At 45.6% G+C, this 26,856-nt stretch overlaps 1 protein-coding gene and 1 long non-coding RNA gene across 9 annotated transcripts in view; one reads left to right on the top strand and one right to left on the bottom strand.

Moving 5' to 3' along the window:
* Positions 1 to 2,053: 2,053 nt before the first annotated feature.
* Positions 2,054 to 4,736, bottom strand: Gm26653. 2 transcript variants are annotated; one of them, XR_378074.4, is made up of 3 exons: positions 4,655 to 4,736; positions 3,790 to 3,910; positions 2,054 to 3,264 (listed from the first exon to the last, which is right to left on the bottom strand). It is a non-coding gene; the product is annotated as a predicted gene, 26653 (long non-coding RNA). The 2 variants fall into 2 exon arrangements; XR_869508.3 differs by having other exon boundaries at positions 3,790 to 3,913; positions 4,655 to 4,725.
* The window catches only part of Grin2b (glutamate receptor, ionotropic, NMDA2B (epsilon 2)), a 460,395-nt gene continuing 437,687 nt past the window's right edge, over positions 4,149 to 26,856 (top strand). The window contains exons 1-3 of one of the 7 annotated variants that reach the window (XM_011241221.3): positions 4,149 to 4,434; positions 4,827 to 4,899; positions 5,882 to 6,348. The gene's annotated coding sequence lies outside the window, so the exon portion shown is untranslated. Of the gene's footprint in view, positions 4,435 to 4,660; positions 4,900 to 4,945; positions 5,272 to 5,504; positions 5,729 to 5,881; positions 6,349 to 26,856 lie in introns of those variants that run through there. The other 6 variants (XM_017321396.2, NM_001363750.1, NM_008171.4 and 3 more) reach the window with 6 other exon arrangements.

Here is a 26,856-nt window from a genome sequence, read left to right as displayed (position 1 = left end):
GACCTTTTGATGAAGGAGGGCCCAAAGATGGCAGTCTCTTAGGGTGTGCTGAAAGAGCCCCTCCTTTCTTTCTTTTTTCCTTTTTTTTTTTGTTTTTGGCTTTTTGAGACAGGGTTTCTCTGTGTAGCCCTGGCTGTCCTGGAACTCACTTTGTAGACCAGGCTGGCCTTGAACTCAGAAATCCACCTGCCTCTGCCTCCAGAGTGCTGGGACTAAAGGCATGCACCACCTCCTTCCAATAGCTATATATTCACTTATCAAAGAACCAAGAGAAGACGCGTGGAAATTAGTGAAATCGAAAACAAAAAGAGTTCAGCCAAAGCCGAACACCGACATCAGCAGAAATTAGTCTGAGAGAGGGAGCCAGTGCAGCCCTCCTCCAGCTCCCCCCAGCACAGATCATATAAACCTGGAGTTCTCTTAGAAGAGAGAGAACTTTGAATAGAAATAATGAGCAGACTGCAGCATTATTGGATAATCTAATTAATGAAGGGGAGTGACTCATACGGACACCTAGGAAGAAAGATTGCAATTCTTCTGTCTGATGCTGCCGCTGATAATGTCAAACCGAAAACTCATCGGAAACTAGTCAGTTTCATCGTTTCTAGGACAATTCAAGGTTAGTTCAGGAAAGTTGAAACTCTTAAAACATTGCAGCTACAGGAAAGTGAAATTTGATGATCCTTTTTCTCCCCCAACCTTGGCAAGTCCCAAAACTGTATATTCCATGTCTAGCAATAAGAAAGCCATTATTCTAAATTATCTCAAAAGTGAAAAACAGCACCAACTTTCTGTTATTTTGATTACTTTCATGGGCATGTCACTTTAAATCATTATGTAAAGAGATGCTCCAAGATATGTATTTTAAACACGGAAGCAAGTATTACAGAGGTGTCAGGCACTTTCCTCACAAGCATTGTTATTTAAATTTTTTGTTTCATAACATTTATGAATATTAAAGAGTTTTAAATTGTGATTTATTTCTACATTTTAAGTATTTACATTCATACCATAAAAAAAACAAAAACAAAAACAAAAAAACCAAAAACCTTTCTCTTAAACAGGCAATCTAAACTGTATACACTCCAGGCCTATCTTTTGTTACAACTGTCTGATATGAAAGGCATTGCCATATCTGTATGGTCTGTATATATCTATAGTCCTGTAAGGTGTGTAATGGTATGCACGTATCTATAGTTCTGTAATGTGCTTTATGTCTGCCTATTGGGTTAAGAACAAATGTTTGCAGCCTCTCTCATATCTTCTTTTTAGGTCCAGCCAGCTGGCAGAATACTTTCAGCTATGTCCTTAGCAGCCTGAGGCAAGAGCTTTTCCTCAATAAAGAAGGCTTCAAAGTACAGGCCGCCATCTTCTCTTGTTAGAATACCACCTTCTGTGCCTGGCTGGGGATAAGCAAATATATTCTCTGCAAAACAGAGAAATAACATTACAAATTCATGAGTCCTGGGGGGTCCCTGAGGTCGTTCTTTGGAAAGTTTGTGGATTTTTGTGAGAAGCCCAAATGTGGGTGGGTGGAGCCTGGCTGGGTGGAGATTCCAGTTAGTCAGGACACCAAGCTCAGAGAAGGTTTTCCTGAGCTACGTGAGTGTATGTGGGTTCAAGTGCAGCCTGGGTGACATAGTGAGACTGTTTCAAAATAAAAAGTAGGAATGGGGCTTGGGATATAGCCTAGTGCTGGGGCACTTGCCCAGCATGTGAAGAGCCCTGGGCTCAACTCAGTCCCAAAAGAAAAGGGAAGAAATAAGAGGTGGGTGTCACAAGTCTGAGAATCAGGGAGAGAAGCCCTCGGGTCCAGGGAATGTATGCCGTGGAGGAAGGATAGCACTTCTCATTTAGCTCTGTGCTTCCTAAGATGTCTTAGTCCTGTCATCAGAACAACTAAGCAGGTCAGAAGCCTCAGAAAAACCCAAGAATCACTGAGTCCATGAAAGAGTGGGCAGGGAGGCCTGGGGATGTTACCAAGTACTGTATACTCATGTAAGAAATTCTCAGAAAAAATAATTTCATACAAGGAACTAAGCAGCTGGTTGGGAAGACAGGAAAGACACTGAAGGATACAATTCTCCATTGAGTTTCATGAAATTGCCTTTTTATTATAGGTCAATAATGGTTCCTTTGTGTGATTGAGACTATCATGATTGAATTGCCAATAGTACTGTATGGCATAACGCAGATGGCTCAGGGATGTTTTTTTTTTTTTCTTCTGACTGGTCAGCTCTTTCTCCACCGTGCTGATGTTAATATGTTACATACCGGGATGATCTACGCACGAGATATCTTTCAGTCACTGTGAAAGTCAGCGGAGTGAACCATGCTCTGCATCTCTACACAGAACAGGTAGACTCGGAGAGTGAGATGGCCAGATGCCACCTCTCACTATCAAATCCTTGAAATGCTTACAGAAATCAATTCAGGCTTGGATGATGAAAACGACCTGGAATTAGACTCCCAAAGGAGAGCACCGTGGACTGCGCCACGGGCAGAGGAGATGTGTGTTCCTTCTTTGCTCTCTGCTAGGGAAAGTGGATAGACTGAAATGGAAATGTTAGGTTTGGGCAACAGGAGAAATGAAAACAAATAAGAGTAGTATGCAAGTTTTGGAAAAGGGCATCGGGAGGGAAGGGTGGCCCACGAGGTGAAACGTAAAAGATAGCCATATTTAGAATAGTAGGTTACCAGTCAACCCACAAGGGTGCCTAAGTGGGTGTAGATCTCATTTCAAAAGAAAAAAAGAAAACATTACTGTAAGAGCAAGGGCAGCGTGCTTCACTGTGTCCTGGCTTAGGGCATCTGCCTTTGTTCCAGTCACTAGAACATGCACATGATTGGGTCCAGTCGGCCATTGTGTGCATCCAGCAGAGAGCAGTGACCACATTCCACACTTTCCCAAAGGAGTAGATGCGCAACCTCACTTTGTCTCGGGAAAGAATGGGAATGGTCACAGAGAGGCACACGGTATTGCTTTTGAATACGCGATATTTGTGTTCTCCTCTGTGTGTCGTGAAAACATTAGATGCCAAGAATTAGCCTGACAAAGTTCAGGGAACGGGAAAAAACACTGCTGTGGAGAACCCGCCTGAGGTGTTCCTGGTGCTGACTGGACTAGAGGCCAGTGCGCATTGGCCCGTAGACCGGAGTTCCAGGCTGCTTGGAATGGGACCGATCCCTGTGTGTTCCGGTCACATTCTCCCAGGTTGGTGAGTGAGAAGCCCGTTGTTTTACTGCCATAAAAGTTCACCTCCACTGTAACAGAGACAATGGGTGAGAATAACAAGGATGTATCTACAAGGATATTAATATTGAAGAATAGATAATACTACAAGTGATCACAAGGACTCCCAAAACATAAAACAGCTCAAGAGGGAGAGAAATGGCTGCTATTTTCCGTTTTAGAGAAGCTGGGTTAGTCAGTGCTGTAAAATCATTTCATATGGGAAACATTCGTTTGTCTATCATTTTTGCTTGAGATCTTTAAATAACGCAATCCACTTAAAAAAGAACCCCAAAGTCCTCAAATCTTTCCCAGCAGCCGGAAAATATCACACACACTCACACACACACACATATACACACATACACACATATACACACACACATACACACACATACACACATATACACACACATACACACACACATACACACACACATACACACACACATATACACACATACACACACATACACACATACACACACACACACACACACACACACACACACACACACACACACTGCTGTACAATTCAGCCTTTTAATTACATTTACCTGCTTCCCTATTGTTTAACTGTCAATTTCCTGCACTGAAGACAGATCTCAAGCTCCCTGAAGACAAGAATCCTGTCATCAAGTTGCACTCTGCACCCGGAAAGCAGGTACTAAGCAGAGACTGCTGAATGGAACCAGGGGAGTGGTTTCAGTGTCAGTCTGCAGCATGGCCTTCGGGTTGAGGTGCACAGCCCTGCGCGGTGGTCCAAGGTGGCCACTGTTTCCCCTCTCCCTTAAGCCGCCCCATCTCGCTGCTATTCCTTCTTGCTGCCAGGAGGAGGCACCACGGCCTCGGGTTAAGCTTTTCCCACCCCCTGGCTACCCCACTTCCCCCAGCTCATGACGTGAGAAGCAGCCTCAGCCAAGAGTCTTAGCAGTGGGAGTGAGGGGGTGATGGAGGGGGTTTGGGAGTGGGGAGGGGTGGGGGGTGGAGAGCAAGAGGACGCGCGTGCACACACACCCTGCCTCTTGGGTTTCTCCTCCTGAACCTCCTGTGTGAGAGGTAGGGTGTGTGTGTGTGTGTGTGTGTGTGTGTGTGTGTGTGTGGTGTGCGCGCGCGAGCGCGCGCTTGAGTGGCACGTTCCTGGGTGTGAGACCCAAATCAAGACCAGGACCTTTGATGTCCCCGCCCTCCCCGCGTCGCCGGTGATTAATACCCATTTTTCTTACTCTCCCCCTCCTCCCCTGCTCTTCCTCTCCTGCTGCCGAACGCTTGACTTGCCCCCGCCCGCTTCCCCTCCCCCGGCTCCCATCACCACCAACTGGAATCTGGGCTCTCTTGCCTCTCCACTCCCCCCCCCCCTTTTTGAGAAAGGAAGGTCCTCCCCCACCCCCTTTCCAGCACCACTTCCTTGGGTTCCTTCACCTCTAGGAAATCTCGGGGCTTGGCTCTATGGAGAAGCGCTTCTCGGGTCAAGCTGCCTTTCTATCCCCGGCATCCAGCGGAGCTGGCATCCGAATACATTTCCTTCTGCTCTGCAAAGAGTCGTAGTGAACTTCCCAACCCAGGAGACTGATCCATTTATCCTGCTTTGCAGGAAAGAAAACGTCTCAAACCCTCGACACCCGCCACCCCTCTCCGGAGACTGCCACCTCGGAGGTGCAGAACCGGTACGTAAATGCCCGCTTTGGAGTCTCAATTTTGAGGGTTTGGAGAAATCAGGCAGATAAAGGCTCGAAGCCTTGGCACTGCTAACCAACCTGGTATTGGGTACAGCTTTCCAATCCAGCAGCACCGGGCACTTGCTATTTTGGATGGTTTTTTATTTTTCCTTTTAAACAAAAGGATATTTTTGGGGAGGGGGAAGGGGACAGGACTGCCTTTGGTCTTTCTGAGGTGGTTAATCCCTTCTAGGGGAGAGGCTGGGCAGCGGTGCCAGAGGCGGGAGCCACGCGCTGCGACCCTCCAGTCCAATCCTCTGGCTGCAGGTGCAGCCCGGTGCGCTGCACATCAGCGCGCCGGCGGCGTGAGTGTGCGCGGGGGTGAGTGTGAGTGCGCGCGGGGGCGCGTGCGCGTCGGGGGCGTGTGTACGCGCGTGTCAGTGTGCCCCATCCAAGAAATGCCCAGTGTGCGGCCGGTGCACAATCAGAACCCATTGAGCACGAGCCCGGGGTGGGAGGAGGCTCCGCTGCTGGAGGAGATGAGGAGAGCGAGCCAGACGTGTCAGCAGCATTGCAGATGGGGCTGGGGGCCGCACTCACTGGCGAGTTAAGTGGGGATGGTGTGCGTGCATGCGCGCGCGCGCGCGTGTGTGTGAGTGTGAACTGCTGTGTGGAGCCTCCTCTCCCTGCCTTCCTCCTTGCTTTCCACTTCCCTCTTCCCTCTCTTCCATTCAGGTTGGCTTTTCTCACCTTTCATCCATGCCTGTCCCAGGAACGGCATAGGCAGACCTTTTCGGAATTATTTATAGATTGGTGCCAGCTGTTTTCAATTCCTCTGGTGTGTACTCTGTGGGAAATGCAGGGTTTCCTCCCCCTTTCCTTATAACGACTTGGTATAGAGATATCTATATTTTTTTTTCCGGCATGCATTTTGCTAACCCTCCGGGAGACACTCGAATCAAACCCTGACCTCCTCGTTTTTTCCCCTTAGGAAGGGGACGCTTTGGGAATGACCACGCTCCACGGAGGGACAGAGCCTGCCCCCAGCTTCTCCACACAGAGACTCCTCTACTAAAGCTCCAAAAAATTAAAAAGAAAAAGAGAAAAGAAAAAAGAAAAGAGAACCCAACCCTTAATTGCCGGAGACTCCTTAAATCTATATATTCGGGCTACTAACCTCACATGCACATGGAATAATGGCTCTGGATTCTGCATTGTGAGCCGCTCTCCACACCCTGAGATTCCCTTTCACATTACATTTTTTCCTTTGAATTTACATCTCTTCAAGACACAAGATTAAAACCAAATTCACACTCCACTGGATTTTAAATGTTCTTCTGTCCCTTTATCCTCCGTCTTTCTTATGTGGATATGCAAGCGAGAAGAGGACTCTGGATATTCCCAACATGCGCTCTCCCTTAATCTGTCCGCCTAGAGCTTTGGCTTCTACAAACCAAGGTAGGGCACATTCTATTTTATTCTTTTTCCTCACCTGGGGTGGGGATTTCTTGTTTTAAATCTGTTTTTTTCCCCCAGTGTCTCAGATGATATTTCTTTTTTTCTGGGAGAGAAAAAAAATAACATGATCTCAAAATAATGCTGTTTTGTGGGAAAGGCTTCTGTGACAAAGAAGGGGACCTCCAGGTCATTTCTCATGCTTCTGCTATCTAACAGGTTTTGTTTTTCCGGGAAGGTGGTGGGGGTGGTTGGATGCAGGCACAGAAGAGGTTGCAGGCTGGGAGGGGGTATGTCTATATGCAGACACAGGCAGCCAGGGGACCTGTATGCTTCTCCGACTTAAGGAGCATTTGATTTACACAGAGCTAATGTTAGATTTTGATGGGCATCTAGATAAATATGTTTTTTCTCCAAGCTGAGACTTGTTTCTTGCCATCTTCCTTTCTGTTTCCCTATCTCCTCTTTCCTTTTAGGCATCCTTTCTATGCTCTGTAAAAATATATATGTATATATGCAGAAACAGAAAAATACTGATCGAGATTATCATGGCTTTTGCCCTGGAACCTACTTGGTGTCTAAAGAAAGGGTTGAAACTGGGCCGTAGATCCCAGGAGGCCTATTGCAGAGGTGCAGGTGCAGGTAGGGACTGGCTGGTCTCAGAACACCTGGATGCTGCAAGCTGGAGTCTTCAACCTTAAGCCTGAAAAGAAGGGAGTCTGTCAATATTCTGCTTTTCATTTGTATCTTTTCCCCGTGTGCTATTATTTTTTGAGCTGTAAAATTCTCCTTCTGTCCACACATCTATTTATACCCGCACATCCTCCAAGCAAACTGTTACTTCCACACTCTTGCAAAATGGCTATCTTGCAGACTTCTAAAGCGCCGTGCATGTGGAAGGGGTGCAGAATTCGACATGTGAGCCTTTGTGTTAAACAAAGAGATGTGCTGCTTGCATGTGTTCATCTTGTACCCTCAAAAATAGAATTGATATTTTAATTTCTTTTATCATCCCATTCATTTCAACAACATTTGAAATTGTTATATATGTGAAGAAATATATATATAACCTATAATAATATATATAAATATAAAAATATGTGAAATATGCCCAATATCTTGGACAGCATTTGGAAAGAGAAATAGCAACAGGAATGGAAAAGACTTAGCTAACAGTTCTTCTGCTAGCCACTCAGGCAAGCCAAGACAACTCCTGAGAAAATCATAGCATCTGTGGCTCGAGGGCCAAGATGGGGACCCAGCTGCTCATCTCCTTTCTATACTGTCTATACACCCTGGAATCTCCGAAGATGTTCTCATGCAAGAGTGAGGTTGGGAAAGGGTCTTCAAAAATATGTAGGAGAGCCATGAGCAGTCAATAGCCCTTTCCCAAGCACTCCCTTCCCTTTCACCCAAGTCGTTTACAAAATAATCACCCTTTATAACAACCTAAAAATACTAAAGTGTTGTAGGGGAGGTAGTAGAAGGTCCTTGCCAGCCCCTCAGAATGACAGTGGGCGATAGTTCTTTATTGTTTAGTAAGGATGGATATGGATCCATCCAAATCTCCTGCTCCTCTCCCCTAGGCCTCATTCTTTAAGCTCTCGTTGCTGAAGCCTTAATCTGTAACCATGGTGTAATGAGAGTGAGGTTGGGATCCCAATTTGAACCATGTTCTCACCACGTCTACAAATAGCTGAGGTTATCTGGTGTGTGTTCACCTTAGAGCCACCTGAGCTGGCTCCCTGACTTCTCCTCCTCCTCCAAGTAGGAGGAAGAACTCTTCATTTCACTTCAAAATAGAACAGAGGAATGAGTGAGGATGCCAGCTCAATGTGCGGAGAGTTTGTATACACGAGTGGACGAGGAGAGGTGGCTATCCACAGGGCATGTGGCCACTATTGCATCACAGTTGCCTGTGATAGTGTTCTGCAACTGAGTAGGACCTTGGTGATAAAAAAAAATCAATGTTCTTTGGTGATAAAATCAATAGGGAGACTTTGGGCAGGGTCTCAACCATGCATGCCAGCAAGATGCACTCAAGTGCTAAGCTGTCATCGGTTGGCCCAAGGACTGGGCAAAGGAGAAGACATTAAAGAGTAGAATACAGAGGAAGAGAAGTCAAAGGGGCCGAGAAAGATAGAGAGAAAAGAGAGGCGATCCAGTTGGGAAAGACTTGTCAGGTATCAAGGAGGCACTGCCACAGGTGGCCTGCAGCTTTTTGGTATTCCAAGCCATTTTGAGGACTCTGTTGTGACCTGTCATCATGAGCAGTGCCCATGCTGCTTGACTTGGTGGCATTCTGGGCCTTCCTGGGTTTGTTGTTGTAGCTCTCTGCTTCTTATCACTGAATGGGTTTCCTTTCATCTCCTTGCTTTTTGCCCTCACCCTTGTGGCATGGGCAACATGGGGAGTGGTGAGACTGGTGGGATGAAGAAGAACACATTCGACAGCAATGAAAGAGCCTCTGTGGTCTGTAATTAAGGAAACATCAATAGGAAACTATGACTTCCCAGGAAAGCAGGGCTAAGGATGTGGTTTTAAGGGGAGTGAGCCACATGTGGCTCGATTTCTGTGCTCTAGGTATGCTAGTGCAGGGTGGACCTGGGGAAGGAGTGACATTCCAGGGGCTAGTGTGCAGGGACAGAAGCAGAGCATGCCAGAGAATTGTCTAATTTGTCTCTCTTGTTGGTTCCAGCTCTAGGAAGCCTGCCCACCTGCAGATTCTTGTTCTGCTACTGATGGTGTGTGATCTTTGTCAGGGGTGGATGTAGGCAGAGAGTACAAGTAAGGAGAATCGCAGAAAGGAGAGGAGAGGAGAGGAGAGGAGAGGAGAGGAGAGGAGAGGAGAGGAGAGGAGAGGAGAGGAGAGGAGAGGAGAGAAAAGTTCTTTTTGTCACTACTTTGTTCCCCAGGTGTGTTTGTTTGTTTGGTTGGTTTTTGTTTTTTGACTGGTTAAGAAGAGCGACTTCCTCTGGAGGGAGGGTGAACAACAAGGGGTCTTGTCTCTGTGCTTCTGTCTCCCAAAGAATGGCTTTAGAACTCAGCCATTTTCTCAGACCTTCAACTTCCACGTAGGCTTGCATGGGGAGGGGCAATGGCTACCTTTGAGAGAGACACGATAAAAGTTGGCTGCTGTAATGAGTGACTGGTGTTTGGTGGGGGGAGAATCAGGACTGAGTGGATTCTGCGGCCTATCATAAGCTTTAAGATGTATTTTTCATCTCCTTTATGGCTGTGGTAAACCCAAGGGCAGGGTTTCTTCAAGGATCTAATGAAGGTAACATCTTCACCAGTATTGGCCAGCTACTGTAAACATTTAGTGAATACTTGGGGGCTGTGAAACACAGAAGGAAGCAGGGGGAAAGGAAGTTGAACATGAAGAAACTATGACCTCAAATCAACACCTAGAGCCACACAAGAGATGGAATCCAGGGATGGCCTCACCATTGTGGAGGTTGGATGCAGGTGTTCCAAATGACGGCCTGCTTCTTGAACGGTGATGATAGCAAATGACCTCTCAGCTCATCCTTGGTATCTTGATGGGGGTCAAGAGTAGGGGCTGCCAAATTTAAGATTGCCTTCTTTCTCCTTGCCATTTTACAGTCCTTAAGAATCCTAGAGATTACATCCTTCAGTGAACCCCGTTTTTAGTCTCCGTGACCCTGTACTCGGTTGGGAACTACTGCACTGTTCCTATGTAAACAAATATAGATCAAAAGAGTTGCTGGTGTAATGAATTGTTTACATTTATTAAAGTGCCTCTCTTCTTTGTAACCATAGAAGAAACCTCCAGGGAGAGATTAGTGGTTGAATTGGTATTGTCTTCCAGGAGGCTGAAGATGCTAAGAACTGAGCACAGTCAGTAGAGGGAGCACACAGAACTCGGAGGAGGTAGGTTTCTGGTTTCTGAGGTCTAGATGCAGTGGAGATGTTAACTGTCTGTGACTATTAGCCCGATTCACCTGCCCATCTGGTGGGTCAACTTCTCAGGATGTGTAGACCAGAGAGGTGTGCTCAGGGGCCTTCTTTGCTTTGCTTGGTGTTCCGGTACCTTTTTTCTATCCTGTCACTCTCTAGCCCTGTCAGCTGAGGTTGGCAGGGAAGAACTCAAATGATTTTGTTGTCTCCTGGTAACAGCTCTTCCTCACTGCTCCCAGCAGTGTGGTTGTTTGCCCTCTCTGTGTTTTACTAGCATGTATTTGAAGTTCTAAGACCCCTTTGCTTTCTCTTATTTACGCGTCCTTCTTCCTTCTCCCAGAAGCTCACGAGCTCCCCAAGGGCAGGGAGAGATGTGTATTCATCTTGGAATCATTTGTACTCAACGCAGAGACAGGCATCTGATAGATGCGGGATAACCCTGGGAGAATGAGCTGGGACAGGATGCACAGTGTTTATCAGTCAGAGGTGCTTTTTGTTATTTTATTTTTTATTTATTTATTTTTTGCCTGATGGTATAGAATGAGGTAATGGTATGCTGGGAGATGTAATCAAGAACTCGAAACTCAGTAGGCAACTACTCTGTCCTCATCCCATAGATGAAGAAGCTGAGATCTGGGGAAGTGATTGTCCCAAGGTTATGTAGCTCCTTAATGCTGACGTTTCCTGCTATCCACCATTGATGGTAGTGAGAACTGGGGATTGTTTGTGCACTTTGCATATCTACATCATTCCATCTCAAACTTTATTGCATACAGAAGTCATGGGGGCTTGCGGGGTGCTATTAAAATGCACATCCTGATTTGATAGGTTTTTGGTGAGACCTGATATTCAAGTTTAGCATGTCAGAGTTCTTGTATGACCAGGTTCAGGTCCACACCCACTATACATCTGAGCACCATCATAGTTAATGCCTAATCTCTTCATTAAATCTTGTGGCATCCACAGCATCTCTGCTTTGATTATTTTTTTTTCTAATCAGAAAAAATATGTTTAATTTTATCCGTTTATTCTACTTTTTTTGTTTATAATTCTTCTACTCAAGTACCCCTTTTTTTGTTTCCTCTATACCTTCTTATTTCTGGGCTTTCTTATAATGGATTGTCTTCTCATTTTCTCCTGCTTCTTAGTTTATTTCTTATTAACATCCATTTATCTTTTCTCATGCACACAGCAATTGCCTTATTTCATTTATCTGTATGTTTTATGCTCTGTTCAATTATTCAATAAATACTTGATAAAAAGGCAATATTAATCAAGCTATGAAAAAGAATTGGCTCTTCATATTGCAGTAGCAGATAAGCTATATCCTGGAGGTCTTCAAGGACACAGGGTGAAGAAACCTTCACTTATTTAAGACCTTTCAATGCAAGTTGGTGGGGAAGAGGTTTGGAGGGATTCATGGAAGGAGTTGGTGGTTGAATTGTTTCTTGAAGAACAAACAAGAGTTTTGGAGGCAAGGAAGGACAAGCCATTCCGTGAGAATGCATTGGCTGCTATAGTCAGGCTGCTATAGACACCCATCCTCCTGTCTTGCATCCCTGAGGACCAGAGCAGGACTGTGCTGGTTCCCTAGCTCCGAGACTCTGACCACAAAGGACCAGGGTAGAGGGAGGGCTGAGGCTCTCTAATTTCTGCTTTGGCGAGTCTACAGTTAATGAATCCTCACCCGGTTTGTTAGACTTGCCTCTAGAATGAGCAAATGATGTAGTTTTCATTTTAGACCACTGGATTGCAACTAACTTTATTGATGGCCATTACAAAGAAAGGGACAGCTGTTAGCTGATTCGTGTCCAAGGAAAGAGCTGGATCCCAGCCCAGGCCAGGCTACTTGGAATGAAGGACCAGCCGGGCCCCATGTGTTTCTTGAGTAGTGAGGTAGAGTGCCGCACCATTCATCCGCTAGCAGCTTTCTGTAGCAGCACAGAGGGGCGAGGAGAACAGAGGTGCCCATTATTCTCAGGCACTCCATGACACATTTTAGTTGCCTTATTGGAGTGGCCTGATATTGTAGATATTTTTACTTTGAGGGATGCCTGGATGTAGGGATGATGGGTGACATCTCGGTCACCTTTTGGTTAAACTGTCACATGGGTGCTTAAGGAAAGATGAATTTGAATGGATTCTTTGCTAAGTTGTATTTCATCTATTTCTAGTCCCCATTCCCCACTCTCCCCATCTCTCTGTACGTGGTGAAATTTATTAATTTTATTAGGAAAAGCTTATTATTAAGCTTGGTCTGAAGATTTCTTTTAATTTTAATTTTTGCAGTATTGGGGATTCAACCTAGGACCTTGTGTATGTATACTAGGTAAGATAAGCACTTCAGCACCAAGATGCATGTCCTATGTATGTCTCCCACTCATTTAAAACACTTCTGTTTTTGAGGCCAAGTACTCAGGGTGGTCTTGAATTTATTCTGTAGTCTACAATGGCTTTGGACTCATGATCTTCCCCTGTTAACGTCCCTAGTGGCTGGGATTTTAGGCAAGTGCCACCAGGACTAGATTTCATTCTGGAGACACTTTTAAGGTCCATTTCACATAAAGAGTATGGTGGGAATGAAGATACAGGGGTGAATAAATATCTTGACTTAAAGGTCGTGTGTTCTAAGGTGACTGGAGGGGCAGGGAATAGAAACAGAGCAATAAGCTATTCTTTCTCTGGTTAGTTGAGGATGGGGTAGAGCAGAGGCTCGGCTGGACCCAAGGAATAGCAGATCAGGAAAAAGAGAGAAGTGATTGGCCTTGTCCTTCCTTGGGGATGGATGCTTAAGAGAAAGAAAAACCTCCAAAGGACAGAGTGGTGAGGCCAGTGTGTGTCTCCACACATGCTCCTACTCTGGCCTCCTCCTCCCACCCCTGCTCATTCTCCCCCAAGTAGTCTCTGATCACTGGCCCACTAGGACTGCAAATTCATAATTCTGTTTTTTCAATGCCAAGTTTCAAGTTCTCATTCTTCTTTTTGTAGACCCTCTCAGCACTTTAACTGGGTGGATTATTTTAGGAAATGAGGAGATTTTTATTTCTTTTGAGTCATGGGACTTAGTGAAATACTGTTGTTTAAAAGCATTGTATTATTAGCAAAGTGGGGAAGAACCATTCCTAGGGTTTACATGGCATCTTTAATCCTCCCTTCCCACAGTTCCCTTGCCTCTGTGAAAGTGACCAAGCTTTCTAAAGTAAGACTCCCCCCTTATTATGCCATGATCTGCTCATATACATTACAGCGTCTGGGCTAGAGATCAGAACACACACACGCTAATTCTTCACCAACACCAAACATACTGCAGGTGCGGTGACTTACCTACTCTGAACACTGGCCTGAATCACTAAACACATCAAATGTGAGATGCATTGAAAGGTTATACAATTTAGATCCAGTGTAGCCTTGATTTGTATGTGTGTGTGTGTGTGTGTGTTTGTGTATGTGTGTGTGTGTTTGTGTATGTGTGTGTCTCTGTGTGTGTGTCTGTGTGTCTGTTTGTGTCTCTGTGTGTTTGTGTGTGTGTGTGTGTGTGTGTGTGTGTGTGTGTGTGTGTATGTACATGTCTGGTCCAGAGATGAACAACACACACAATGCTGACAATCACAAGCAGCGTGTGTGTGTGTGTGTGTGTGTGTGTGTGTGTGTGTGTGTGTGTGTGAACAGTAGGTCTGCACAATGAATCTTAAATTCGTGCTTCACTTGCAGAGGATAAACCTTGAGTTAGCCAGTGATGGGCACTTACTGCGCCACAGATCTTGGGAGCACAGGTCACCCCCTTTGTAAGTCAGGCGTCTTTGTGGGGTTCAGTCTCATTATCCAGCAGATGACTGAGCAGGTGGTCTTGGGGGAGAAATTTATATTTGTGTCTGTGCTGCTCCTTGCTTCACGACTGTGTGTAAAACTTCAGCTCTGGGTCTCAGACTCCTCACCCAGTAACGGGGGCGATACAACCTTACATCCTTCCTTAGCCTTTGTTAGCCTTCGTTCTGCATCAGAGCTGAACTGAAAACAAATTTTAAAAGCTGAGCAACCAAAAAAGAATCATCATCATGTGACCCTAAACCATTCAAAGAAAACTCCCAGGAAGGGACTGGGGAGATGGCATAGCCAGGAAAGCTCGAGAGCCTGAGTTCTAGCCCCAGAACACAAGTAAGAAAACTGAAGTTGGATTTAGCACCACATACATGCAATCCCAGCCCTGGGGAACCCTGGTGTTCACTCCCAGCCTGTCCAGCCTGCCAGATCAAGGCGATTGAAAATCCCTACCATGAAGAACAGTTGTGCTTGCAAAATGATATTTGGAGGTATCCTTTCACCTCCAAAAACACCTACAGTCTAAACATACCCACACATACAGGAACACACACTCACACATGGACACACTCAGGAATACACACATATATACACACACAAAATACACAGTCATACACACACACACACACACACACACACACACACACACACAATCTCAGGAAGAATTCCAACAGTGGCCATTTTTAAAAGTCCCTTAGTGGAGTCTAATGTTACCTTATTTTATTTTATTTTATTTTATTTTATTTTATTTTATTTTATTTTATTTTATTTGAACTCTCACTACGTAGCCCAGGATGGTCACAAACTCATTGTCTAGCCCACACTGGCTTCAAACTTATTATAGCCCTGCCTCTTAAGAGCTGAATTAAAGGTATGCACGTTTACTAGGCTATGTGTGGCCATATTTGAGACCCTTCCATTAGCTGGTTGACAAGGCAGGTGTTAGCCCTGATTATGACACGATCTAGCAATTTGATTGTATAGAGAGACCCTGTAGAGAGCCAGGGATGTGAGGGGATTCAATGCAAAGAGTGTACACAGAGTTTGAGGCCTGGGTTGCACTAAACTCAGCACCCCCTGACCATGTGCCTGAGCTTTCCCAATGTTGACATGGGCCTGGTTTTAATGTTAGGAAGCATAAGACGAAGACTTTCCCTGACACCCCAGGACAGGTGTGGCTGTGAAATAGGGCGAGCAGCCTCCACTTCTGCCAGCATGCTCCGTTCCACTTAGTCGGTATTGAGGGTGCCCCATTTCTTGTTTCAGAGAGAGAGAGAGAGCCCCATTTCACTCCTTTGTACACTGTAAATGCAGGAAAACTATTAATAAATGGGGCTGGATAAGCAGCCCCTGATTGACTGGTGAGGGCCCTGAATGGTGCAATTATCCCGGAGCAGTTGGAATTCACTAGGCCCCGTTGCCCTCCCTCTCTGTGCCCGGAGTGGAATATTAAAGGCATGGAGGGAAGGCAGAGGGTAGGAGGCATTAAGACGTCGCTCTTCCTGACTGTAACTTTAGTCACCGATTATTAGGCTGGCTGGGCTAATAGTTTTTTCGCATCCTTCCTTCTCAGCTTCCTCCCTTCCCCGTTTTAAAATAAATGTGAATCTAAATGTACAATGGCAAGAACAGAATCCAGATTTATGGGTCTGTTTTCTTTTCAAAGACAAACCATTGTTCTCTTTTGGACATCTGCTAATAGCCACTGGGGATGGGGACGGGGATGTGGGAGGGATGGCTGGATGCTAGTGGTGTTCAGAGCACTAAATATTTAGGGGAGAAACAGCCAAAGATCTGAATTTCAGAGTACCTGCTGGGTGGCCTTTTGTGTGCAGAACATTCTGAACTTGAGGACATTGTAGCACTAGCCCTGGGAATGGCTCTCATGTGGCTCAGGCCTCCTTCCCCCGAGTTCTGTGGGGGCCAAAGTGGATGGCTCAGACCCCGGGGTTGTTTCTGACTTTCCGGGGAATAGAGAAAATGTTAGTCCTTTGCAGATTCTGTCCCAGTGTAGATCCTGGCTTTTCCTGAGACAGGGTTCAGAAAAACTCTACCTGGCCAAATCCAGTTGCATGGCTTTCGAGATCCTCTGGATTGTGTGGGTCTTTCGGGTATTTAAAGAAAGGAACACTTAGAGCTGATATGGGGAGAAGTGAAATTAACTTTGTTTCTCGTGGATTTGTCATCCCCGTCCTGTATTCATGTTTGGTGTCACTGTGTGTCCTCAGTCCTCAGGTCAGGGATATCAGTCCATGGCCAGCAGTTGGAAGATGTTGGCAAAGATGGCAAAGGAACAGTGTGATTGATGAAGAAGGCGTTATGTCTCTGCTTCTTTGTCAGCTAAGCACATCTAGCTGCCTTGGGTGGGATCAGCTGAATCTGAGAGCACACAGTCATGCTTAGATACAGCTTAGGCAGCAGGAATGAAAATGCACCCCACCCCAGCACCCCACATCACTGGACTGGAGTCCACATCATGCAACGGACACAACAACTCTCTTTAACCATGGCCTTTAGATCCTTCCTCCAGGTCTGCTTCACAGGGAGTCTCCCCCATGAAGCCTTGCTTGGCCTCCCTCTGTGGAACCAAGCTCTGTTTGGCTGCCTGTTCCCAGAATGATTTTCTGCTTGTCCCACTCTTCTTATGAGGAGCTCGTTGCGCACAGACCTCTTCCATCAGGGGTTTCCAATACTGTCTGTCCCATGACACTCTCAGTTTTCTCAACCCCGGGCTGTCTGGGATTGCTGTCATCCAATCTTCCAACCTCAGTTTTTAGCCTTTACCTGCTTCCGAGGAGTCTGTGATTTCGAGATGAAGGCTGGCACCAGTGATCTTTCAGTGGCCATAGCAAGGAATCGATGTTGGTGACGAAGCTTGCGTTGATGCATCTGGAAGAGACATTAGATCCCAGGACTGGGAAGGTTCTGGAAATAGGTAGCCGGAAATGGTAGATTTGAAAATGCTAAGAATTATAGCTGTCTGCCCAAATATGACAGTCACATACAAGGTCTTTCCTTGTCTTCTCTTGAGACAGCTTCCTGCGGAGATGGGGCCTTGAGTTGCCTGGAAAGATTCATGGTGTGCCAGTGATGTTATGAGTTATGTTGACCTGGGTTATCTCATTTAATCCTCTCTCTAAGGCCGATGTTATTATTTCTGTTTCTTAGACTAACAGGGTGAGGATTAGAGAGCTGAAGGACACACATCTGTAAGCTGCAGCCAGATTCCCAAATTACGTCTTCCGAGTGTGACTAACCCTTGGCCCTTTAAATTATAGGGAACTTCTGCTGTGTAATAAAAGATTCAGAATTATGTGGACTCATTAACATAATAGACTGTGTGTTTGTGAGTGTGTGTGTGTGTGTGTGTTTGTGTGTACATGTGTGGTATGTGTATGTGTGTATAAGTGTGTGTGTGTGTGTGTGTGTGTGTGTTTGTGTGTGTGTGTGTGTGTACATGTGTGGTATGTGTGTGTAAGTGTGTGTGTGTGTACGTGTGTGGTATGTGTATGTGTTCATGTGTACACATGCCCGTAAAGGTCAGATTCTCAGAGTGGTTCTTCATCCTACATTTAGGACAGGGTCTCTCACTAACCTATAGTCCACTGACTCAGCTGGACTGGCTGCCTGGCAAGCTCCAGGAACCGCCTGTCTCTTCCCCAACTACCAGTGTTTTCTGTGGGTGTTGGGGGCTTGAACTCAGGTCCCTGTGCCTGAGAGACAAGCACACTGCTGAGCCATCTCCCCAGCCTCTAATGTGATAGACGTTGACACTCCAGCTGAAGCAACTTCCTTTTAGAATTTTTCTCTTTGGGCTCTGCACTTGGCAAAAGGCAAGGTTGTTCTAAAGTGGAAACAAGAATTCCTATAGGACAGATAATTCCTGGATCATAATTTAATTTGATGAGGATGAAAGGTAAGGCATTCATGATGCTAGCCAGTGCCGCCTTCTTTCATATAGAGATGGGCTGGGAAGATTTCCTTAGTCTCCTGTTCTGTGCATTTACTACATCCTGATCTTGTAGACTCGAGTTTCTCTAGGATGGAGAAGTTGGTCCTTCTCCCTGCTCCCTGCACAGACTTGTTAAAGATCACCTAGTCTCATGCATCTCTTTTATTCTAAAGCCCATGTTAAATTTCTACTTTGAGTGGAGAATGACAGCCGGGAGAATCACTCTATGTTGGGTTCTGCCACAAGTGTAAATATTATTATTGAGACCAGGTCCCACTGGGTCCCACTAAGCTGACCTGTGTGATTCTGGCAAGCTTTGCAACCTCACGGAACTTCATTCTGTGCCCGTAAAATGATATCTTTAGGGCACGAAGTTGTACTGCAGATCAAATGAGAAAAATGTAAAAAGTCCTCTCAAGTGTAGGCTCAATATCTCCACATGCAGTATAGCATTATTAAGAAGCCTGTCCCGCTCTGGGCTTTTGATACATTCTGGGGCCTTCCACGTGTTACATCTACTCCCAGGGGATGAGAGAACAGAACACATTTAATGGGGAAGACAGACAACAGTGGCAAAGAAACTGACATTCTGAGCACAGAGCAACAACATCCAGGCACTGTGACCCGAGAGTCTTTATCTCTGGTTGGTGTCTCCTTCTCAGGTTCTCTTTCACGGTATTTATCGAGAAAACTAGACGAATGCTTGTCAGACAGGAGAGCAAGACCGATCTTTCCGGCTTTATGTGTGGAACTATTTTTTTTTCTAGGCTCATCTTTCATCTTTACATGACTCAGGAAGAGCAGGGATGGAAATGGTGACAGAAGCCAAGAAGGATAGTCTCAAAGTCTTGCCCCGTAGGCTTGTCACTCTGTGTACAGTGTTCTCCCGTCTCACCTGTGCCTTATGCCTAATCCACCTTTATGATCTTCCTCCAGGACCTTCTGCTCCAGGTCTTCCTGTCCCCCCATAAGCTGAATCAACAAGCCCTTTGTGTATCTGCGTCCCATGCCTGTCAATTTCTGAAGGGTAGAAACAGCATCCAGACTGTTCCCCTGTGTGTGTGCCCAATTCAGTGCTGGCACCATGCACATTAACTGGTGTCGCTGCCGTGTTGTGGGGGCTTCAGGAATCACCTAATGTAGCCCTTCTAACCACCATAGGAGGGATGTGCAATGAGTATCCTATATGTACCTTACAGATATGTAGCCATGGAGAAGTTCAAAGCCTGCTTAGCGTAAGTGGCAGAGCCAGGCTTGGGGTTCGGGAGTCAGGCCAGAGCTGCCCTCTTAAGCTCTTTTCTCTATATCTTTGTAGTAAATGTTTATGGGCAAATTGTAGTCATAGACTTAGGAGGGACATAGTGTGTGCTAAGCTCTATATAATGAGGACAGTGGAACAGGGAAAGGAGATGCACTGTGGGCTTTAATGATTGTGGTCAGGATTTGTTTGGGTGTTTGAGGACTTTCAGCTCCCTGTATGCTCATCATCGAGAGAACACACCCAGGATAGTTGTCTAGAGATGCGATGGATGCAGCTGTCACGAATGTGAACGGAGGGTGAGCACGCCATCGCTCCTGCTGCTCAGGTTCCTGCTGTCCCCTTGGACCGCTGACATTCATAGCTACCATCTCCACCATCCTTTCTTATTGAACATTCAGAAAGCAGAGGATGAGAGTAAGACCCGAGGCTGTAGACTGCCAGACAGCCTCACTTCTCTGTGATAGACCGTTATTTGGCCATCGTTCTGGCTAGTCAACAGCTTCTCTTATTTCCCTTTGAGCAGGCCTTGGTGAAAGTGAGTTTCCCAAGAGTCCTAGTTACCATGGCCACCCCTGTTCCTCATCTGGTATCTACTCTAATCGGAGCCAGTTTGGGTGCTGGAGGAGTGATGTTTAATGTCTTGTAGATGGAGACAGTAGTTGCTACTATATCCCACAGATTCCCAGGTCTAATCTAGTGTTGACGTTTCTGAGAGATTCATCAAGTTATACCTGGAAAAATAAAATATGACAATGAGGTGACATTTTAAAAATAATTATTATAATTATAATTATTATTTTGGAGGACACATTCTTAGTACAGAAAAATGCAGAAGATAGCCTCAAATAGAGACTCACTCATTTAAGATTTACAGGCTGAAATAAACCTTGGGGAAATTAACTATGAACTGATCTAGAGTTGAATAAAACGAATAACTGTAAAGAAGGCTAAACACAAACACAAAAAACCAAAGTGCCAGAAAGGAAGGTTTTTCTAAGAATGACATTAACAAAAGACAGAGCATGCTGGCTAGAGCAGTAGCCCCCACTTCTATCTTTCTGTAAATTCTGTAGCTTTTGGAGTCTTCCGTGTGGATTTCTTTCTCTGGACATAGCTTTTCTTTGCAAGGAACCCTGGACATTAATGGATGAAGAAACCAAAGTATGAAGTCATGTTTATGAAAGCAAGGAGCCAAGGGGTGGTGGGGGAGGCCCAGAGTTTGTTCTCAGCTCTTCTGAATCTCAGGCCTAGGCTCCCTCTGCCCAGCCCTGCCGATAACTTAGAGTAGCATGCTTGCTGATGTCCATCTCAGGTGAACAAGGAATTTACTATGGTGGTCATAGCCAGAAATGGTGAAGGCCACGAAGCCTGCAAAAACAAGGTTAACATTCCATATGAAACATACAAGGGTGAGGCTCCTGAGGTAACTTGACAGATAAAGGTACTTGCTGCTAAACCTGATGATCCGACTTTGAACCTCAGGACCCACATGCTGGAAGGAGAGAGCTGAGTTCAGCAGGTAGTCCTTTGACCTCCGTGTGCAGGCATGTGTGAGCCCCTGCATTCAACACTAATCAACCTAAAAGAACATGCATTTTTAGAATTTCTATTAATTTGGGTTGAATGTGAATGAAAATTGAAAAGACATAGAGGTTTATTATTATTATATAGTTATAATTAATTTTGTTTTGGTTTTTTGAGACAGGTTTTGTCTGTGTAGCCCTGGCTGTCCTGGAACTTACTCTGTAGACCAGGCTGGCCTTGAACTCAGAAATTAACCTGCCTCTGCCTCCCAAGTGCTGGGATAAAAGGCATGCGGCACCACTGCCCGGCAGGAACTAGACAATTATTATTTTACCTCTTTATCTTTTTCCTTATCCTAACAAAATTTCTATTATTTTCATAATCAGAAAAAATGATGAGGATATTTTATGTTAACAACTAAATAAAAGTAAAATAGTAAATCCTGTCTTCACAGAGCCAAGGCAGGAAATACATTGTTAATTTCTGAGGGCTGGCAAGATGGCTCTGGGGGTAAAGACACTTACTGCTAAGCCTGGTGTGTTGAGTTTAATCCTTAGGGTGTATAAGGCAGAAGGGAAGAGCTAACAAATGTACAGGTTGTCTTCTCACAAATTAAATAAATAAAATGTAACAAAAGCAATGTCATTGGGAACTAGTTGCAGATACACAGTGATGCTGGTGTGTGTATGTGTGTGTGTGTGTGTATGTCTATAATTTGAATTTTAATGTAAGCTAGGGAACAAAAAATGATTTAACATTAGAGAGAATTTTAAAACATACATTACTGAGAAAATAATAAACAGCCTCAGGTCTTAGTGATAGAAGCTAAAATATCTTAAGAAAGAAATGGTCATGACTGGGGCCAAAGGAAGTCATTGGAGACTATTGCATAGGTCAGAGAAATATAGCCAAAGGCTAGCTTGGCTTGTCCTCTTTCTAAAAAGAGTGGTGGCTAGAAACTACAGAATCATTAGCATAAATGGCTAGTTGAGAATCTATGGAGCCAAACTGTCAGTTTCCAACACCTTGAAGTGTCTAGGGCATGGTGGTCATCTAACTAGCTTTCTAAAAGACAGATCCTGATGGATCCATGGTTCTGCACGGAGGACGGGCCTGGCAGAAAGCTTTAGGAAGCTGATCTATACAGTTAAGGGAAAATAAGCGCAGTTAGTCAGGCTTCCCCAGCTAACTCCTACATGGGTGGGGGTAATGCTGTGACTGATAACACACCTAGTGATAGATTCCTTCTTGTCCTGGGCTGGTGGGGCAGTGGATTGGAGTCCAACCTCTCCTAACATCCTCAGCAAGGCTGGGGCCTCTGAAGTACTGTGCTTCGCTCCTCCCCAGAAAAGGGGAAGGCACTCTGTTAGTCAGCTGCCCAGCCATGGGGCCGCAGAGCACCTGTATGGGCCACCCCATCGCCTTCAAACTCCATCCCACTCTGTCTTTGGCACCCCTCACTTCTACCCCTACCTCTAAGCCGTATCCTGGTTAATCAGCTGTGCCTAAAATGAATGTTCTGGACCATTTTTCCAGAAAGAGCCACTTTCCCACCAGGCTCAGAGATTCCTCCAGTTGAAATGTTAGGGGATTTGGAACCCTTGAGGTTCCTCCTTAATGCCAGTGTGTGAAGCGTGCTTGTGAACCACTTGCCCAGAGCTCACCTGCTGGCTTTGCAGCTAATTGTGTGGTTTTAGAAAGTGGAGATCTCAAGGGACAGTTTTCCTTGGGACCTTGTTCTTCTAGAAGCAAAAAGCCTGGTGGCTGTATGGAATGTGTACAGTGGTGTCTTTGTTAGGACAGGGTCTTCCGGCTTACCGATGATCTTCCAAGAGCTGACGGGCCATGACGGAGACTCAGGGAGAAGTTCTAGAGAAGGAGGCAGAAAGGAAGGTGTCTCTACACTGGCATAAATGGAAAGATGGGGGTGAAGCAGCAGAGCTGTGCAGGGAATGGGATGAGGAGTCCTGAGAGGGGCTAATGTGGTTCAGGTAATATGGAAATACACAGAAAATTGGCTTTATTTATGCTCTTCTGGGTATCACTATGCATCCTAACAGACTTTGTGCTCCTTGCCTGAGGCCTTGAGATCAAATTCTTGTCACCGATGAAGATTCACTTACCTTTGGGACCCTACGGAGAAGGGTTTTAAGATTTCTGATAGTCTTTTCCTCCCCTCCACAAACTCCATATGCCTTCTCACAGTGGGAGATACGTCTCTCTTCTGCTAGGCGGGCTGTGCCTTCTTTGGACACTTCTGTCCCACGTTCTCAGGGTTTCCAGGCTGGGACTGCTGCGGCTCTTACACCAAGGCAAACCTCTAACTTTAGAAGCTGGGGTCTGGAGGGTAAGACTGGTACTGTACCACCCCTAGCATCCTTAGGAGTCAGGAACAGGGATTTAACGTCAATGAGACTTGAGTTTGGACTCTTGGATCTGTCGTTTTGCCTGTGAGTGACATCGGGTAGGGCACCTGGTTCTTTGGCTTCTAGCCCACGCAGGTGAGACGAAGGTTGGGTAAGGCCAGGGAGGTGAAGCACCTGGAACTTAGCTCTGTTGCCTGTCTTGTTCACCTTCCATGAGCAACGCTGCTGGATGCTTGGCAGGGCAAGATAAAGAACTAACAACCGTGAAGGATGTTCTGCATTTTCTTTCCTGTCTCCATGTAAATGTGTCGTGCTTATGATGGAGATGCTAAAGCCACAGAAAACCATTGTCTCAGGTGACACTGGGCGTGTCTGGGAGTCAGGGGATCTCTGGAGAGAATTGGAGCCTTGGTGCCTTGAATTATCAGAGATTGGTAGAAAAAAGGAAAAAGAGGTAGAAAGAGAGGGGAGGAGGAAGAAGAGAGGGGGGAGGGAGGAGCAACAGAGGGGGAGAGAGAATATGCTTAAGATATTAGGCTGTTTGCTCCTTCACCTTTATATTTATTTTATATTTATTTTATTTTATTTTATTTTGTGGTGAGGTGGAAAAAATCAGGGAAAGGAGAAATATAAGAGGAAGGGAGAGGCAAAAAAGGTGGAGGGTGAGTGAGCTGTCAGGGAATGTCCTCTTCCTAGATAGACATCTGGAGGAGACCCAAGTGGATAGACCGCCTGGCCAGCTGTGTTCTCCAGGGAGGGGCCGTGCTGAATCCCCACTGCTCAGTCCTCGATTAGAGGACAAGTCAGAGGCAGTATTGGCACACTTCTGGGGGAGAATCAGAATGCGACAGCTGCTCTGCCACCCTGGGAAGTTCAGTCTGGACTCCAGGGAGCTTTTGCAACCTCTTTGTGGAGGTCAGCCAGCCTGCCCGCTGCCAGCCCCTCCCGGGCTTGCTTGGGTGTTACAATCACTGGGACAGTCCAGTCCTCCTCAGCGCTGATATTTACGATGTGTAAGCCCCTTCGTCTTACTGCTGCCCCTAAATGGTGGTGAACGGACATTTTAGAAAAGAATTAGGGATGGTATTCAAATGGCATGTGTTAAATCAAGTTTTGAATGAATACTTTGTCTTAGTTTATTTGTACCTACTAGGAACGTAAGCAATTCAGGGCTTCTACACAAAATTACGGTAGTTAGCTACAATCTGAGTTTAATAACCAGAGGCTGGGAAAAACATTGCTCCTGATAGCACCCTTCAACCTTTCTCTTTCCACTGGAAAAGAGGTGTTTAAGGTACTGACTCCAGATCTCCTTTTCCTACCGGAATCAGGGGTGGAAGAGAGGAGGGTGTGGAATCAAGAAGAGACCCAGACTGCTACTATCTTCATGCTTCCTTCTGCCTTTGGGCTACAGCCTAGATGCAGCTGGGGGGTAAAGCTTAAATGAAGTCTTGTTCCTTGTACTTCTATTTGAAAGAGCCAGCTCTAGGCACGTGTGAGAGTGTGAATGTGTGTGTGTGTGTGTGTGTGTGTATGCACACGTGCGTGTGAAGATAGATACCATGACAATACAAACCAGATGCTCTTTGTTTGCAGGATATGGGAAACTTTACAGAATGCGCATTGAAGTGGGATTCTAATCTCTACGGTGCTAGTATGTGTGCTGCCGAGTTAGTTCAAACACACAGTCAGGCTTGAGAAGGACTCTGTGGACCTTCTTTGCCTGCCTCCAGCTGCTCCTTGTCTAGTGTGGAGAAGTCAAGCATCCTTGCTGTGCCTGTGCCCACCATGTCTGTGACGGAGGAGGAGGAGGAGGGGGGAGGAGGGGGAGGGAGGAGGAGGAGGAGGAGGGCACTCTCTGCTTTCCTGTAACTCCCGGCCACACTTGGGCTCCATTCCACTAGACTCCTGCTTCCTGAAGATTTTGTGGATTGATTAAATAAATGCTCTTAGCGCTGTAATTTTATGCACAGAACTCCTCACGCTGTGGAAATAACTGTTCTTAGATTTTTCATCCTAAGTGGATGGCCCAGCGTGCCCAGAGGGAAGGAACTTTGTCTGATCTTAATAGAAGGGGTGTTTATTTAGTTATTCAGATAAAATGGTCAACAGCGTTGTTCTTTATTCTGTTTTTTTTTTCACCTCAAAGATTTTCAGCATTTTGAGTTTACGAGTTCTTTCACAATTCTTTTGCACAGAAATTGTCCCTTGCTGGCACAGAAGTGTCTTCTCTGCATTGGCGTGCCCTTCCTTACAGCTTTCCAGCCAGGAGCCATCCCAAAATTCTCTCATCCCCTCCCCTAAGACCTCATTTCCTGTCTTGTGATAGCAGGCTTCGCTTTCTCTGCTTCAGGTGGGTTACTGACATTTGACCTCACCAGGTGACATCTTAGATACTTCTTTCTCCAGAGTGTGGATACCATTTGTTTCTTTCCACCCTGTCTTAGGGTTTTACTGCTGTGAACAGACACCATGACCAAGGCAACTCTTATAAGGACAACATTTAACTGGGGCTGGCTTATGGGTTCAGAGCTTCAGTCCATTATCATCAAGGTGGGAACATGGCAGTGTCCAGGCAGGCATGGTGCAGCAGGAGCTGAGAGTTTCTACATCTTCATCTGAAGGCAGCTAAGAGAAGATTGGCTCCCACGTGGTTAGGAGGAGGGTCTAATTGCCCACCTCCACAGTGACACACTTCCTCCAACAAGACCACGCCCACTCCAACAAGGCCACACTTCCTAATAGTGCCACTTCCTGGGCCAAGCATGTTCAAACCACCACATGCCCCTTATTGTACTTTCTTTTTCTCATACTCCAATTCAGTTTCTCTATTATGGATCAAACTCTTTATAATCCTGTCTTTTTTCTCTCCCTCTATTTTGTCACCATAATATGAAAGGCAGAGAAAGGAAGTTCTGAAAATGATTTCACCTATCCACTCTGGAGTTCTTCTTCTCAGATACCACTATGTCTGGACGACTGAGTGACAGACCTTTACTTTGGCGTACCCTGTAGCTGTGTCTAGTCCGTGGACCATTAAATCTCAGAGCATCTGTGTGTCTTATTCCTTCTCTTACCTGTTAGTTGCCACTTCAACTGCTTCCCGCCAGCTGGTCACTGTAAAATCTCATCTTTCCACCCCTGGGCTGTTTCCAACATGGTGACTGGAAAGTCTTACTTGCTGCAACCCAAAATGCACGTTCTTTCCTCAGCCCTGTCATTCTTTCTGGAGTCCACATTCCCAGACAAGTTGTCCTGTCCCAGTGTCCCAGTTCCTCAAACCTGATGTTTCTGGTATCTCACACATCCACTTAACACTCTCCACTCAGCCCCAGAGGGCTCTGAGGAGTCTGTCTCCACAGTGTGTTTGCATATGATCCCTACTTTTTAATGATAAGACACTAAAGCTTTTTTGTTTTGAAAAGCAAACAGACAAACAAGCAAACAAGACTCAACCAATCAAAACCAAACCATGAGCCCTGTAGACACACTGCGTGCCCTTGTCAGATCCTGGTATTTGGAACTTTGGAAAAGCTCCTACTTAACTTCCGAGTCTTGGTTTCCTAATTTGGGAATAATAGAGAATAATAGCAGTTACAGCTGCTTCAGCATGTTGTTTGGAGAATTCAATAAGTGAACACATCTGAAGCCCTCTCAACAGTGCCTGG

This window comes from Mus musculus, chromosome 6 (assembly GCF_000001635.26).
Source record: "Mus musculus strain C57BL/6J chromosome 6, GRCm38.p6 C57BL/6J".
Classification (NCBI taxonomy): domain Eukaryota; kingdom Metazoa; phylum Chordata; class Mammalia; order Rodentia; family Muridae; genus Mus; species Mus musculus.
Note: the sequence above shows the minus strand (reverse complement) of the source record. Positions and strands in the feature narration are given on the sequence as shown.